The sequence below is a fragment of the Zalophus californianus genome, chromosome 1, assembly GCF_009762305.2.
Source record: "Zalophus californianus isolate mZalCal1 chromosome 1, mZalCal1.pri.v2, whole genome shotgun sequence".
NCBI classification, from domain to species: Eukaryota; Metazoa; Chordata; class Mammalia; order Carnivora; family Otariidae; genus Zalophus; species Zalophus californianus.
Window position 1 is genome coordinate 107,321,402 of NC_045595.1, and position 18,476 is coordinate 107,339,877.

Consider the following 18,476-nt stretch of genomic DNA (forward strand, 5'->3'; position numbering starts at 1 on the left):
TTTGTGTGTGTGTCAAATAAATAAATAAAATCTTTAAAAAAAATTCATGAAGGAGAAGAACTCTGAAGATGAGTGGAATTATGAGAAGCAGAGTTGTCTAGAGGAGAGGCCTTCTAGTAACTAGAAATACATGACTAGCAGTTGCATGTAGATAGGAGCTACTCCATACTTAATGGATTTAATTGAACTACCCAGAATGAGACAATTGCAACATCATAATGAAATCTTTTGCTTTGGGCATAGCCCCTTGTATAGAGGCATATGTGCATACCACACACCATAGTGCTGAAATAGACTTCATTTTGGTATATCAGTATATCACTAACCTGCTAAATATTAATCAAACTATTACCTGAGTTTTGTTGCTTCTACTGGATTTTGCCAATTTAATTGGATTGAAGATTTTTCTTCAACATTCGATTGACTGTCAGTGTCTTCAGTGTGTTATTCTGGAGTCGTCCCCATAGTGTCTTTTTACTCTTTCTAAGGCCTTCATACAAACAAAAATAAAACCCTAGAATTTTATTCTCAAATGTTAACTCAGTTTAATACATAAATGATGATGCCCAGATGTTTTTGCAAGTTCCCTGTTGTTAGTCTCATAATTTATCCAAGTTGACTGGAGAGTCAAATGTTCTATTTAATTGACCATTCTATTTAAGGAAGAGTTGCTATGCCATACATTCATCTGACTGGGTGAGCAATTTACATGGGATTAAAATGAAATATATCCAGTGTTGAACTGTGTTTAACACATTTCTATCTCCCCTGGGGCCTCTTCAGACACTTATAACCAATTGCCGAATCCACATACTTCCTTGGACCTCTAATAGGCATATCAAACTTAATGTGTCTAAAACTGATTTTGATCTCTCCCCCAAACCTGCTCATCCATTTTTTTAAATCTCACATTCCATACCAATCCATTAGTAAATTTTGTCGTCTCTGCTTCAAAAATATATCCACCCTTAGATCCTTTTCATAGCCTTGACTGTTATCAAATGGGAACCAAACCCTCCTCATCTGTCTTCCAGATGATTGCAAAATACTCCTAAATATCTCCCTATTTCTTTAAGTCTCAACACAGCTACCACAGTGATTGTGTTAAGATTAGATTATGTCACACCTCTACTCAGAGCCCTAGGGGCAATTTAATTTGAACTGGAAGCCAGATCCTTAACAATGGTGTTCAAGAGCCTGCTCCTAATTGTTTTATGTCTGCCTTGTCTCCCACTCTGTTCCCTTGATCACTCTTTTCCAGCCATTCTGGCCACGTTGGGTTCCCCATTATACCAGCCTGAGACCTTTGCACTTACCTTTCTCTGTGCCTGGAGCACTCTTTCCCCAGAGCTTCACAAGTCTTGTTTCTTTAACTTCAAATCTTTATTCAAGTATCAATTTTTCAGTGGGACATTTCCTAACCATTCGAAAATGTCAATAATCCCCCACTCTCCTCAGATCTTATTCCTCTTCACCGTATTGTTTTTCTCCACTGCCACTCATCACTCTCTAATATACTGTATATTTCTTTTGTTTATAGGCTCTCTCCTCCTATAGATTTTAAATCCACTAGTGGCAGGGAATCTTGGTTTATGTGCCTGGTACACAGTGACACTCAATATATATTGAATAAATGAATAAAAATATGCTTTAATGATTCAAAATTTACTTTTGGATTTTTTAATGTCTGGAAAATTTCTGTTATGAGCATGAATTATATCATATTATATGCAGAAGCTGTATGATCTGAACTGATCCCAAGTAATTCCATGCAATGGAATTACTAATTTTTTTAAAAAACCAATTCTTGATATTAAATGATTAATATAATTCAAAAACACTTTGTACATAAAAAACAATAAAAATGCAGTACATTTTGATTATATCAACTTTTGGTAATACCATTAATAATAATCGTAATACCATCTATAATTTTTGTACTTATAGTCAATGTTTATAATTTATCTTCTCTTAAACTTTCCCCAATTCAGCCAATAGGATTTATTATCCTATATATTGCAGAAGAGAGAGGCTAAGGAATTTGTGCAAAGTGAGGCAGCTGCTAAGTGGCAGAGCTAGCTCCAAATACAGACCCATTTGACTGCAAAATCCTCACTCTCTCTATTGCCTCTTCCATAACGAAAACTCCAATGTATGAATTATCTACAGTAAGCCAAGTCCAGTGGTAGGCTCTTTATATTTAGATGCTAATTCTTTTTAACCCCGTAGTAATTTTATGAAACAGATACTAGATCCTCATTCTCCAGCATAGTGGTGAGCAGTATGGACATTGGAGTCAGACTACCTGGGTCAGTTTCCAGGTTCCCCACTCACTAGCTATGATCTTGGATGAGTCAACATTTCTGGGCCTCAGATTTGTCTAAAAATGAGTATTCTAAAAATTGGGGGAAGAAGTTCTGAGTTTTTTGGTTGTTTGTTTGAATTCCAGATAAAAATAACTTTTGGCTATTATAGGGCATGATCTTGCTTATTTGGACACATGTGGCCATAATTTTTCCTTGTTCATTTCTATGAACTTTGTGTGTACACAGCATTCTTAATAACCTCAAGTATTTCCACTGGCATTGAAGACAATTTAAGGAAAAATAACAAAATCTACATACATGGCCCGATGAACCTGATAAGGAGTCTGAATAATATTATTATCCAACCACATCATTAGAAAACCTAGTCAGCCCACTTGGTTGCCTTTGTTGCCCATCCGCGATTGCAGAAACAACTTTTCCACTCACTTCTTTTCTTCTTCCCTCTCTTCCTCCTCTTCCAACTGGCCTGCTCCTTCACTTTTAATTTTATTTGTTTTCAGTGGATCCTACATTCACATGATTCCATATTCACAAGGTACAAAACAGACCCTGGAGAAACTCTTCCTTCCTTCCCCTTCCTTCCTTCCTTCCTTCCTTCCTTCCCCAGTCTTGCCTGTCAGCCCCATTGTTCACTTCTCCAGAGGTACCTAATATTGCCTGTTTCTTGCATTCCCTTCCAAAGAGAGTCTGTACATGACCAAACAAATATATATTTTTATAATATTTTTCATATATATGATATATAATATATAATAACATATTAATATACAGCACTACTCAAAGGCTGCAGGAAAAAATATATTAATATATATTATATAATAATATATGATACAATATTTTTCATATATATGGTTATATATTATATGCTCTACAGTCTGCCATTTTAACACTTGTATTTCTTAGAAATTGTTTGCTCTTTGCATAAAAGAAATACTGTGTTGCTTTATTCAGTTGTGGTGAATTCTCACAATGTGGATACACCATAATTTATTTAATCATTCCCCTCTAGACAGACATTTAGGCTGATTATAATCTTTTGCTATTACAAACAATAAAATGCTTTACACATATTTCTTGATTAATTAATCATTTACATCTTAGAAAGAGCTTAAGTCATCTTGAAAAACGATTTTATAGGTCTAAGTCCACAAGGAACTAGGCAATACTTATATTTTTGTATACAATGCTTTGTATTCCTTTTAAAGAAATTTAATAGGGCCTATAAACATAAGTAAAATTTAGTAAAATAAAATAAGTACAAGAAATAAGAAAAAAGGAAAGTAAAGTCATATGGATCTATATGGGGGGCGTCCTATATACTAGCTAAAAAGATTCACTACGCTCCACACCCTTATTTTTTATCTTGATCTTGGTGGTATTAACCTAAAGTGAATTATATTTTTATCAATAGTATCTTTCAATTCTCTACTAATTTTAATGACATTGTAAGGTCAAGAAGCAATAAGACATTTTAATAATTGCCTAACCAGAGCTTAATGGTGACCTGATTAAACTGAATTGTTAGTTGATTGATTGTACACAGTTTGTTAACTTAAAATATTCATAATCAGCAAATGCGCAAAAATCTGAATGTGGCATAAAATGATAATTTAAAATTTTCAAAGTACAGAGAATGCAAATGTGTATTCCTCAAAAGTTGACCTTTGAAAATCAAGAATCATAACTAGAATTAAAGGACTCAAATTGTGAAAAAAAAGAATCATTTATATGTCATAGCATTATAAATATCAGTTGTCATATCTGACATTGCCAGATCTCATGCTCAGTGCATTACAAGATTACCTCATTTCATCCTCTGAACAATGGTGTGAAGTTGGCACTATTAGCCCATTTAACAGGTGAAAAAACTGGAAAAGAAGTGGTTAATAATTTGTCCTAAGTCATATAGCCTACAAATGGTGAAGCCAGTGTCCAAAGCCAGATCATCCCATTAGGAAGTACACATTTGTAACAGATTTACTATAGCACTGCCTCCTGTTACATTCTACTGTGTCCTTGAAGGATACATTAGTGTCACAGGTAACCTAGGTCTCCACACATATCATATAAAGGGATCTCTGTTCTCTGGTACAGTGGTCCTATTAGGGTCCTAGAAGAGAATATCAGAAATTTAATTCAGTTATTATTTATCTTTAAAAACAATGAAATGAGGATTTATTAATATTTCTTTATATTTATTAAAATGGATGGACAATGGTACCCTTGCTAGGTCCTTATGTCAGAAGGTTACAGTCACATATGCAAAACATCCTAAGGGAAGATGGGAGCACCACTCTGCCAAAGGCTGGAAAGTGACATTTCACCTCTTCTCTCTCTGCCTATAATAATGAATTTGTGTTTGTGTGCCTGGTAAACACACTTATCTAGTTTAAACTAAACTAATTCTCACCAAATGGACTTGTGGCTTAAAAAGCTTCCTGTGAGGAAGCTGCAGATTGAAGATAATACAAATAATGAAAACAAAAGCAAAATACAAGAAAACTTACAGCAAACAATTCTTCTACTTCTTGTCTAAGCTCTTCCTTAGTCATATCATGAAGTAACAATGATTAATATGTGTTAAGGTGTCAGCCAAAAAGTTGAAATCATCAAGAATACCATTGAAACAGGACTTTTCTCTACCACTGTTAATGAAAAATGTCATCCTAAGTAGATGCATTGTCTTTTACATCAATTAATGATGTTAGGTAGACAGTTTGATTAGCAAACATGTTAAACTGGAGCATGAAAAGCTAATTATAGTGACAACAAAAAGGCTTTTTGCTTTTGTATGATTAAAAGTTAAATATTCACAATAGTGTTATTATCTCATTCTTATAACATTCTGTATTTATACATGTTTTATAATGAACAAAATTTTCCATAAAATTGGACACATCTATAATTTATAAATAAATTTGAAAATTACATGTCTTACAGGTACATGCTAAAAATGCTTAGAGATGGGATGAGCAATTAACAAGTTTGGAAAACACTCCTTGGCAGATGGCAATTGTAGGCAAGTGGTAAATATATTGTATCTACTTTTCCTTTTCTATTTGTCACCAACTGAGTTGATGAACTGAAGCCTTCTTTGGCACATATTCTTTTCTAGATTTCCCCAGATTTTTGAAATAAGTTTTGAATAAGCTCAGGAAAATATAGTTAGCCAGTTGGAAAATTATCAAACATCTAGTGCCCTTTTTGTTAGAAATCAGGCCCTTTGTATAGCCCCAGATTTAAAAAAAGACCTATTTTTTTCTTCAAGTAGGAATGAATGTAATTGTAGATTTTCTTAGAAATAAAGCCTTTAAAGCACTTGAGCAGGCTGGATTTTCCATTAGCTCCTTTCAAATTCTCTTGGTCCTGCACAGAAACCTGAGTTTCATTATGTAAAAGAATGATTTGCCACTAATCAACAGTTCCAGTGATGACGAAGATGTGTTTGCAAGTTCTACAAGTAGCTTAATCAGCCTGTACTCTAGATTCGCCACACAACCCAAGCTAATAACATTATTTTGAAACATGTGTTGAACTATCAGGCTTAATTTATCAAAAATTAGTTAGAACAATTTATATTATAGAATAAAAAATCAGCCATTTACTAAAGCTACTAGAAGTATCTCCTTTTAGTATGGCCATTGCAGAGATCAAGATATGGAGAAATATATGAGAAAACTTGCATGAAGGTATTAATGACATCCTAAACAAGTATACCCCCCATCAGTGTAGTCCGGCGTCTGAAGAGGCAGTGACCAGGTTGTGTATCTGTAGCAGTTAAGAGCACAGACTAAGTTGGGCAAACCAGGATTTATTGGCTGGGACACCTTGGGGAAAGATTCTTAAACTACCATGCTTTTGTTTCCTTATCCTTAAAATGCAGACACTAATACCTTTTTCATATGGTAGTTATGAAGTTATTAAATGAAATAGTGCAATTAAAGTTCTTATCAAGTAGAAGGCTAGGCGTATGGATTTATATTCAATAATTATAAACTTACTATTAAATGTAATTCTTATGGTAAACATCACCAAACAGAAATTGTGATGGCCTACTTAGTATCAGGGCTTAAACTACTTATTGTAGATGCAGAATCTTTCACATGTGGTAACATCAATATGGACATATGTCTTTTACCCTCTACCAGGAGATATTAGTTTAAGTGAGGAATGAATGATTTCCAAATAAAATTTCTTAGCCATCGATATACTATTTTTTCTAAAACTCTCCTAAAATTAACCAGTGATTGAAATGGTTTATACCCAGTGTCATGGTCATGTATAAAAAAGATCTCTTCAATGAATGAAATTTAAAATAATTGATCTAGATTTCCAAAATGGGACCACCTTTGTGATGTCTCACCATCTTCATTTTTGTGTGTGTGTGTGTCTTAAATCAATGTCACAATGAAAAGAATGAAGCTAAAAATAAATTATAAAGTCAGGCTATAGATGTGAGGGCTTATTCTTGTTGTTTAAATAATATCTCAACTCTTGAGTAATAGAAAAAATGTATTGATCAAAATTAGTAATGAACTTTGAAGTCCAAAATGACACATGAAAATATGAATTATAATCCCTTAAAAGTCCAGGTCAATCCAATTCAACTGACATGCCTCATGTTGGGTCCTAAGCATTTGACTGGCTTTACTCAGTATTTTTAAATGGTGGCAGCAGCTCAATTAGTCAACATGGAAGAACTAGTGGTGACATCTTTGTAAATCTTTTCTTGTCCCTGATGCTTGTGCTCCACTTTGTGTGTGTGGTGATTTTTTCCTTATATTCTTTACTCTTTTCATCCTGAAAATGAGAGCTGACATTTTTAAGGTATAGGTTTCCAGTGAGAGCCATGCCTCCTTATTAGTTTGAGGGAAACACTGACCTTGAATACCACATCAATAGAAGACAAAAGGAACAAAGTTCAACATGTTACCTTTCTTCTAGACTTTTTCCTCAATGTAGATGAACTATCTTATTAATTTCCAGTTGGGAAATCTAGAGTTATAAAGGATTGGGTATAGTAAATTTCCAGGAATACTAACAGAAAGTGTAAGTGTTCCTACTGAAATGCAGCTTTCTTTCTCTGTCTTTTAGTTTCTATAGAAAGTGGGTGGAGCCATCCTAGTTGTGCCATATGCAGGTGAAGCTAAGATTACCCTCTCAATAGTACCACTGCACAATTTCAATTTCACATTCTCATTAACCCAGCTGACCAATGGTTTCCTAGCCAGGTTCTGTGCCACTGGCTTCTCCATTCTTTAATGTTCCTTAGATAAAGCTAATTCTGGTTAAGAGATTTCACTCCCTGTATCAGACTTAATAAGTTAGTTGAACCCACCATATTTTGAAGGAAGCTCACATTATGTGAGTTTTAGCAGGAGGTTGGTTGCTGTCTCCTCTATAGAATGTATGGAGAGGTAATGTCTCTTCCTTCCCTCTGACAGCTGTGAAACAGGTGAGTAACTTATGTTCTGTAACCTACATCTGGATGTTCCTGCTCACCACTTGGACTCTTAAGCAAGTGATATAAAAAAGCAAGGTCTATTTAGAAATGTTACACTCAGGCTTTGTAGTTCAGTGACCAACATTAAGTTAGCAGCAGGCACAACTCTAATATACCAGGATCTTCCTAATGACACTGTTTTGTTTTTATATTTCCATGGTGATTACTTTTTTCCAGGCTTTCTTGGTTCTAGACCATTTTTGAGCCTGGTTACAACATTATTATCCGTTCGGTGAGAATCCATGACATTCTTCCAAGAAATTCCTTTGTGACTTGAATATGAGCCACCTGTATTTGGTCTCTATCTTTGTTTCTAGATGTATCTCTAATTTTATCCCTCAAGAAAAATCATGCTATAGCCATACTGCTTGCCATCCTCCCCAACATTCTTATAGCAAATGGTTTATTCTCTTTCCCTCTGCCAAGTTGCCTCCTGAAATTTTTCTCTTCTTCAAGTCCCCATGTGAATTCAACCATTTCCAATATGGAATTACTCTTTCCCTCACCAATGAGGAGGCAGCATAGTATAATGGAAGAGAGCCATTGTCTTGGACCCATGTCAGTGCTATCCTATTACACTTAATTTGAACTTTATAGCTATCTTTCTTCCAGTATAATATTTCAATTTATTTAGGAAGCATAATTCAAAAGTTATGAAAAAACTATGCACTCATCCAATCAATATTACTCCATGCTTCTCTAGAGATAAGGTAAGTAAAGAATTCTTGGCAAAATAATAATGCTTAATGTATCAAATTTTAATTTTTAAAGTAAAAATGTAATTCATAGTAAGCACCCATGAAGCACCTGAGTTTTGTTGGACAAAGTGGCAAAAAAAAAAGATGAGACTTTTTTTTTTCTTCTCAGATTATTTGAAATAAATTCAATCAGTAGTTCACAAGGGTTTGGTACACTTCTTAGTTTTCTGTTAACCTTGGATCTGATCACTTACATTCAGAAAAGAAATCTAGTAAGAAATGATAGTTTATTCTATGACCACCCATGATATAGTTTCAGGAAATTATTTTGTGACTTAAATTAACCAGGGTCATTTTCTGTGGCTTATAACCAGAAACCAAATCCTAAGCTGGGTTTCTGCACAAGATCCTACTCAAAAAACCACCTAACTTTATATTACATAGGGAATCAAGTCCACACTGATCAGTTTGACTTTCAAAACCACCACTATGACTGAAAAAATACATAGTCGTTTAAAGATGGCAATCTTCTCTTACAGAACTTTTGTTATGATTCTCAAAGCTAACTGACAGCAAGCCTTGGTGACCTAAGGGGGAGGAGGAGATAAAAAATAATAAAAGAACAAGGAAACCGAAAAGTGTGATCCAAATAGGTGTAGTAGGCTATCATTTGAAAATACTCAAAATGTGCAGTCTCTTAGAAAGTTGATTTTCAGTTATAAAAACTATTTAGTTGAACAGTGAAGTTTTGGCTTTGCATTGAGAATAGACTCATTGTGCCAACTCCCAACCCCCACCTGACATTGTCCTTCAGTTGGACTGGGCTGATGTAAAGCACCACGAGGGACTTCCTGTAGAAAACTCATTATCACGTAGTACCTCTTAGGATAGTTATTTGCTTCACAGATCAAAGAAAATAGTTTAATCTAATCACCCTGTGTCATCATTCCTCTCTACCCAGCAAACCCACAAAACTTAATTGCAAGCAGTAAGAGATAAGTGTTAAGCATGTCTAAGGGTAGAATAAAGTGATGAGCAGGTAACCTAGATTATTAGATTGGTTTTCATCATGTCTTTTGGTTGATTTCAGATTCTCCTTAGATAGAAATCCTATCTTAAAATATTCTAGTTTGGAGAGAATATGATGATACTGCTTACCCGCATTTATGAGGAAGTTAAGTTGGTTTGGATTTAACTATTGAAGACTGAAATACCTAACTCTGTGTGGCTAACCTAGCTGCAGTGCAATAGTTCTAATGGGTTCCAGTCACAAAACTATTGATATAAAATTGTGTGCTCAAGACTGACATATAAATATATAAAAGTGGAACTCTTTGTGGCAAACCAGGATAACAGGGATCTCTATTCTGCAACCTCTCAACCTGTTTTTTCCTATACCTTCCCTCCCTCTCCCACAGGTAGTTATCCCCAGGAGCTATTAGGAGATCCAAGAGCTGAGGGTCTCAGATGTCTGACTTTGAACTAAATGTCTTGGTATTGAAATATATATTTTCTTAAATATAATACACTTAGGGGCACCTGGGTGGCTCAGTCAGTTAAGCATCTGCCTTTGGCTCAGGTCATGATCTCAGGGTCCTGGGATGGAGCCCCACATCAGGCTCCCTGCTCAGGAGGGAGCCTGCTTCTCCCCCTCCCTCTGCCTGCCAGTCCCCCTGCTTGTACTCTCTCTCTCTAATAAACAAATAAAATCTTTAAAAATAAATAAATAAATTTAAATTATAATATATGTAATTATATATTATAAATATGTTATTTATATGTTAAATATAACATATTTAAATTTTAATATACTTAAATATATATTAAAATATATACACACATATATAAATACTGTTTTAACTCAATAACTGTTATGACATGATGATATGACACAGGCATGAAAGCAGTGAATTGTGTTGTAGAACATGTTTTAATATAGATTTTTATAAATGAAAAATCTATGTGCTTTATATTATTCCATATTTTTTTTTACCATGTTTGTCTGGTCTTTTTGTGGAAACTATCTAGAACTCTTACTGAGATCATTGTGGAAAGCCACTGTGAAGTTAGGAAAAAGAGAAGTCACATGTTGCTGCACATCTTGGTTGACTTACTGGCCATATGACCTTTGGATTCATTCTCTTCCTCTCTGAAGAAATGGATCTGGGCTAAAATTTCCATATTCTCCAAAATGTTGTCCTGATAAGGATCACCTGGGGTACTTGGGCTTTTTCAAAGGAACAGTTCCCAGACTTGTTCCAAACCCACTAAATCAGAATTCTCAGGAGAGATCCTGGAAAGCTGGGAACTTGGGAACTTGGGAAACAGTGAATTGAATGACTCTAGCAGCCATTCTAATTCAAAAATTCTGTGATTCTCTTAATGCTTCTTTGATGATAAGATATTTTAACTGAAGGTATGGAGTTTGAAGTAGAGAGGATGGGAGGGAAAAATTCTTCCTTTAAAATGAAGATGATGTTGAATTTGGCATTTTTCATGAAATATTTTTAAAATAATTTTATAATACTGAATAGTTAGAAGTTAGATGTTATCTGAACTTGTCCACATCTTTTCTTATCTTTTCATTTCCTTTTTTTTTTTTTACCATGGGTTGCTTTACTTTTGACTTTTTTCTTTTTCCTTTCTTTGTTGTTTTTGTTGAAAGGGTTTTGTTTATTTTTTATTGCCTCTTTGCTTTTAAGATCTGATCACTTATCCTTGTAAATCTCTAAAAGGGATGCTTTAATCTTTCTTTTTTTTAAAAAAAAGATTTAAGTATTTACTTATTTGAGAGAGAGAGTGTGTGTGAACAGAGGGAGGGAGAGAGGGAGAGGAAGGGGTAGAGGGAGAGGGAGAAGCAGACTCCCCACTGACTGGGGAGCCTGATGTGGTGCTTGATCCCAGGACCCTGAGACCATGACCTGAGCAGCAATCAAGAGCCAGAGGGAGGCCTAACTGACACCCCTCTTTTAAGTACTACATTATGGATTTTCTGCAGAAATTTCCCCCTAATTAACAATAAAGTTGAGTTAGCTTCTCAAAGGAGGACTGGGCATCTACAGGCTTTATTCATTCAGCAAATATTTATTGTGTGCTGTGAAGGTAACAATTTAATCTGGGCCAATTTAGGGATCTCCTCTATTTTTGCTGGGTTCTTACTCAGTTTTGAGTGTTTTGGGACCTAGAGAATAGATGTCTACTAGGCTCTAAAAGATATCTATTCAAATTAGCATCTTTAGAAGCATCCATGGGCTTAGCTAGAACTTAGTTATCAGTCATTAGATGTACCAGCAGAATGTCATTCATTCTCAGTATCATGGCTCCCTCAAGGCTGACTGTTGCTATCCTTATTTCTCCTCTGCCACTCTTGGGGGCACAGAGACCCTTCTGTACCTCTTGAGGCCCAGGAAATCTCTGAACACTTGTTTGAGGACCTCTATGACTAGATACCTACATAACCTAATCTACAGTCATTTCCTCTTTGGAGTCTTGCCCCTGTGGCTTGAATGTAATGCACAGATTCCTTTTATTCTCAAATCCCACAAAAATCACAAGGGGTTTTTACTAAAAAGCGATCTTAGAATGCTGTTTTTCATTTAACATCAGTTTCAAAAGCTACCTAGCTAAGGTATCAATGCAATGGGTTACACTAACCCTTATTTGTAATGTGATAAGCATTAAGTAATACTTTACCTAAATCCTCATTGCAAAAAATAATTTTAAATACTTCTTTCTTGAAAAGGGTAACTGAATATTTGTTCCTATGAGAACATGAATTGCTAATTTGTAGGCTTTCTAAAGCTTTATTCTAAATACTTCAATAATTTCATCATAGTTTAAAGATAGCAAAAAGTGATAATATATGCTGGGGGGATGGAAATCTAAAGATTAATCAGTTGGTTTAGCTCAAAGTCTTTCTAAAATGACTTCAGGATAGAGAAATGAGAAATGAATTTCATATACAAACTGAATATGCAAGTGTCAGTTTAGAAACTATTTAAATATTATTATTGTCCACCTATGAAAATGTCACTGGCATTCTAACAAAAATTAAAATATTGCCTCATTTATTCTGTGGCTTATTTTGTACTTTTTATAGTCATGACTTTGTGTTATTTGTCTTTTTATAGAGATTCATTCATTTATAGGTGTCCATCACCTTAAAAGTGAACATCTTAGTTTGGCCTTTATGCTTATTTTCCATGATTTTGGAAGTGAGTACTTTAATGTTTCATTTCCTAGAGAAGGTCCTGATAGTTTCTTTTTTTTAAATGCAAACTTCTATTTCATATTTCACATCTTGTTTGTGATAGCAGACACACCAAGTTGTTAACTAAACTAAGCAATATAATGAGAGCAAAAAAGGCCACATAGAATAAATCAATAGTGTTCATTTTCTATCTTTCCCTTCAGTTTTCCCCATGACAAAGGAAACAAACTTCTAACAATAGAACGTATTCTATTTTTTAATATAATATTATAACGTAAATGCTTTTTATATTACTACTTGCTTTTTTTAATTATATTTTTAATGACCAAATAATGTGCCAAGAGTTGCTTTGCCATAATTTAACTAGTTCCAACATTGTTAGACAGAAATATCCGGGTTTTGATATTAGAAAAAATTTTTAGTAAGAATCTCATATATACATTTTTGCCAAAACGGAAGGGGATGATATTATTGGTTAAAGAGCGCTAAAGATTTTAGGACTCAGTGTAAAATATTTCAGAGTTTAATGACTTTACAATTAAACCACCTATTCTGAAGTATAACAACTTCAACATATACCAACCAGGATACTTTATATGAATTTCATAGTTATAAAATGATGTTTCATTGTTTTAATTTCCATTTATTTGACAACTATCCACAAAAAGGAACTAATAGTATCTCCTGCTGGGTAGATTGATACTGGCTTCCTTCCTGCCATATGCTGATAGAGCTTGACATTCTATATTCCTTCAATAATTAACATAGATGTTAGTATAAAAATTCTGGTATAGAAAGGTGAAATACCAAACAGACTTAAATGCATATTAAAGAAATCATATATATATTCATATATATATATAATATTCATATATATAGTGAATGAATACTATAAAATTATATAAGTGGATTTTGTTTGCTTTGAACTCATTTATATATTTAAAATTTTTCCTATGCAGGGGCGCCTAGGTGGCTCAGTTGGTTAAGCATCCAACTCTCGATATCCACTCAGGTCATGATCTTAGGGTTGTGAGATTGAGCTCTGCGTGGGGCTCTGCACTCAGCAGGGAGTCGGCTTGAGATTCTCTCTCTCCCTCTGCCCCTTCCCCTGCTCACTCTCTCTCTAAAATAAATAAATAAATCTTTAAAAAATTTTTTTTTCTATGCAATTTTCTAGGCAAACTTAAAAAGATGATATTTTGGGGTATACTTTCCTTTTATTTAAAATCATCTATAGAATTTTCTATTACAGCATCTTTTTTTAAGTATTGGGTAAAGTTAAGGTGATAAAGTTGGTACAATTATTATGATAATTATAATGCCATTGCGATTAGATACCACAATATTACTGTCCATCACCTTAAAAGTGAACATCTTAGTTTGGCCTTTATGCTTATTTTTAATAAATGCTTTACCTCACAAATTGCCTTTCAATATCAGAAAGTTAAACTGTCAAATGTCAGAATTAGATTGGCTTGACTGCCTAATTAAATACAGATTCATCCGGCAAAGTGTTCTCCTGCTCTCATATTTCACTCTAATATCCGCTCAAATTCAGAATGACCCCTGCATGGCCTAAACTTTAGAGCAAGGACAAACGGACAAAAATACCAATGCTCTCCTGTCAATTCTTCACCTGAGAAAAGCAATGCCAACTTAGTATATAAATTGGAAGACTTAAATGGAGAGACAAAAGTGTATCTCCAAAATGGACTGGCCTACACTGGCATGACTCAACAATGGGGGGCCAGAGGGCCCCCATGCCTCACTCTGTCAGTGATCACCACTTTTCCCAGACCTGTCATAAGGAATAAAATGTTGTGTCTGCTAGGTCTACACGTTCTTCCATATTGACACGGTGCAGGAATTGCGCATCTGGGGAGAGGACACTCAGTCAGACTACAGGGCTCCAGCCCCAATCCTGCTCCTCATTCGTGGTGTGGGGAAAGCAAAGCCACTCCACTTCCCTGGGAGTGAGTTTCTTTCCCTGAGAAATGAAGGAATTGGTCTATGTGAGCTATGTGAGATCTCATGGTTCTACATTTCTGAGATTCTCTAATCATCAGTATTTGAAAATTTTATTTCTTGAGTACTTTGACTAGCTTTACGATACTGTGAAAATCACAGAAAGGCTGAGCTTCATATATAGGTAGAATAAGCTTAGCTGCTTCTTTCCCATGCTAGCTGAAAGTTGAAGGTACAGGGCAACATCAATGATCTGAAGAAAAATCTATCCTCTGTAGTATGCATGTAAGAGGGGGGTTTTAGAAACAAGCTTGAAGACTAGAAATACTTTTGAGCTGTCAAAAAGAGAAGTCACCCTGTAGATAAGATATTGAGTTACTATGGCTAGTAAGATGTCTGTTACCAAGAGCACCAAGCCCAGATCAAGCTGAGCACACTCAGACATGAATAAAGGTGGCTTTCTTTCTCTGTAACTGCTAATTGTGGGGAGAGTGCTGTACAGAGAGAAGGCAGTCCCAATGGGGGTCTTCTTCACTGGGCCCTGGGCTAACACTGTACCTCACAGTGTCAACAATTTTATTTAAAATTTTTCAAATATGCAAGTATTTTGCATGTAGATAAGAAAGACAGCACAAATGCAGTATCTGGCTTAAAACATGTAGTTTCAACATTTTATTGAAAAGTGCAAAGTAGAACCCATCCCAGCACATTTTTCCTTCCTTTTCAGTGAGTCAGAGCGTGAGGGGGGAGAGATAATAATCAATGTGTCTGACTTACAAGTAACGACTAATCAAGGACTGTGTAATTGCTAAGCTTATATAGTTTTTGAACAAAATAAGGTATTTTCATATTAATAGATCTGTTCAGTTTCCTTCAGATACAATGGGTGAAGGTTAAGTATTTTTGTATTTTAAAATGAGTAATTATAAACCACATGCAGGTTAGCAAATAGTAGGCACATGTTGTACTATATTTATCCTGTCTTAGTTTAATAATTGACCTCTGCTAGGCTTTTTTTCCATTCAAATCTATTCCAGTGAGCCATAGACTTTAGGAGGATTTTTCAAAATAGGTACAGCATAACATGCAAAGAAAATTATCCATTGAGGGCCAAGGGCCTCCTGGGGCATGGTAATACTTCCATCCCAAAGCATTAAAAGAACACATCATAATAACAATAGTGGCATTGCATTAAATTAATTCAGGAGACAAATTACATTTCATGAATGTTTTACATTTCATTTAGAAAAGTAAATTTATAACTTTGCTCTATTGAACTCACTGCTTACCAGCAGATGAATGTGGATAATTTTAGTGAGCCTTTTTCTGCCTTGGTTTCTACTTGTGTAGAACAAGTTTCATAGTATGATGTACCAGATAGGCTTTTTATGAGGACTAGATGAAATCAGCATGGGAAGTCTTACACCTGGCACATATTACGAATTCAATTAACAGGGGCGCCTGGGTGGCTCAGTTGTTAAGCATCTGTCTTTGACTCAGGTCATGATCCTGGGGTCCTAGGATCTAGTCCCGCATCAGACTCCTTGCTTGGCAGGGAGCCTGCTTCTCCCTCTGCCTGCTGCTCCCCCTACTTGTGTTCCCTCTCTCGCTTTGTCTCTCTCTCTCTCTCTGTCAAATAAATAAATAAAATCTTTTTTTAAAAAAAGAATTCAATCAACAGTGCCTTGAAAATAACATGAAAAAAGCTCACATTTTATAGCTAGAGACCTTTATGATCTTAGCTTTGCCCCGTGCCAGCATTATAATCTTGGGCAAATGACTGTGCCTCACTGGATTTAGTTTCCTCATCTGTAGAACAAGTTAGAAACATCTGGTATGTCCCATCACATCAGCTCTTACGTTCTTTCATGAGACCATTTATCTATAAATCATGTCACCATCACAATTTAAAGATTTCCTGGATTTGATTTCATATTTACATAGAACACTAAACATAAAAATACTTTAATGTGTTCATGATGTGTTCCAACTTGGAGATGATCAGTAATAAAAACAGATTTTAAATAAAAAAAAGGGGGGGCACCTGGATGGCTCAGTCAGTTAAGTGTCTGCCTTTGACTCAGGTCATGATCCCGGGGTCCTGGGATAGAGTCTCGCATCGGGCTCCCTACTTGGCGGGGAGTCTGCTTCTCTCTCTCTCTCTCTCTCTCTCTCGTACGTGCACTCTGTCTCTCTAATAAATAAATAAAATCTTTAAAAAAGTAAACAAGCAAGCAAATCTAGCATGCAGTGTTGTTCTAGTGACTGTGTGTGTAAAGCACTGGCTCAGGACTCAATAAATGCACTTCATAGGTGCCAACCTATTTATAAATTCATGAAAGTGAAAACGTAATTATAAAGAGCACATTCAGATTTTTACGCTGTGGAGTTGTAAAGTATTTTAAATGTTAGTGTATCTTTTAGCACATATAACATTTTTCTACAGTTTATCTTTAATAATGAGGTAAAAACCTAATTAGAATGGAATAATTCGGTGTTGAGACATTTCTGCAGCTGGGAAGGAAATCAGTGAGGGTTTAGCTTAATGATTTTTCCCCAAAGGTTTCTTCTCTATTTATTTATTTATTTATTTATTTATTTATTTATTTATTTATTTATTTATTTTTAAAGATTTTATTTATTTATTTGAGAGAGAGAGAATGAGAGAGAGAGAGCACGAGAGGGAAGAGGGTCAGAGGGAGAAGCAGACTCCCTGCTGAGCAGGGAGCCCGATGTAGGACTCCATCCCGGGACTCCAGGATCATGACCTGAGCCGAAGGCAGTCGCTTAACCAACTGAGCCACCCAGGCGCCCTCTTCTCTATTTATTAATATATCTACAAAAGCAAATGGATAAGAAGAAAGTGAGGAGTCCGATGCCACCTCATTTCTTTGTATTTGCATCGTGGCATATTGCTTCAAGCAGGAGGGTTGGGGCTTGCAAGGCTCAGTGGCGGCAAATCCGTCCAGGGTGGAAACGTGCACCATCACACACGCCGCTCCCTACGCATGGTGTGCTGTTTAAGGATATTCTCTTTGAATTGCACTTGATGGTATTACAAATTTCCAAGTGAACTCACTGATTTGAATGGGGGCAGTTTGCTTTTTTCATCTTGGCCCGAAACTACCCAGACCCGTGCATATCCCTAGAAATAGATGTAATTAAGAAACATGATGCTCATATGCCATTGTAATGGAAAGAGCAAAATCAGCCTAATTTAGGAACTTTACATTTTTACTGATTTTATGCAACAAATTATATTCATAAACGATTCTGAATTGATTTTCTACAGTGGTGATTCTCAAACATTTTCAGACCGGGGACCACTTCAGCAATGGCAAATGATATTTCGGACTAGCGATGAATGGAATACACCCTCACTTCCCTTTTAGAATATCGCAATTATTCCTGATGCTCTGCTAGGAACATTACATTTGGTACCATATTAAAGCCTTATCAAAATCCAGATTTTTCTTTCTGCTAAGTGATCCAGTGCATCACCACCCTGTTATTTGTCCTGCAACCTCACTTGGAGGTGATCTTGTTTTACATATTCTGCATCTCATGTGCATCTGCTGATGCTCTACACAGTATCCTCAGCCCATTGTTCTGCTCCTGTAGATCTGCCTGCACAAAGGCCACATTGCCTTTTGGCTTTGACACCCACAGGGAGCTCTCCTAATTGCTGCAGCTGCAAGTGACCTTCAGTGAGTTCCTCGGATGCTTTTCTTTGGAAGCTTTATGACAATTTCTACTGTCTTGTATCCCATTTA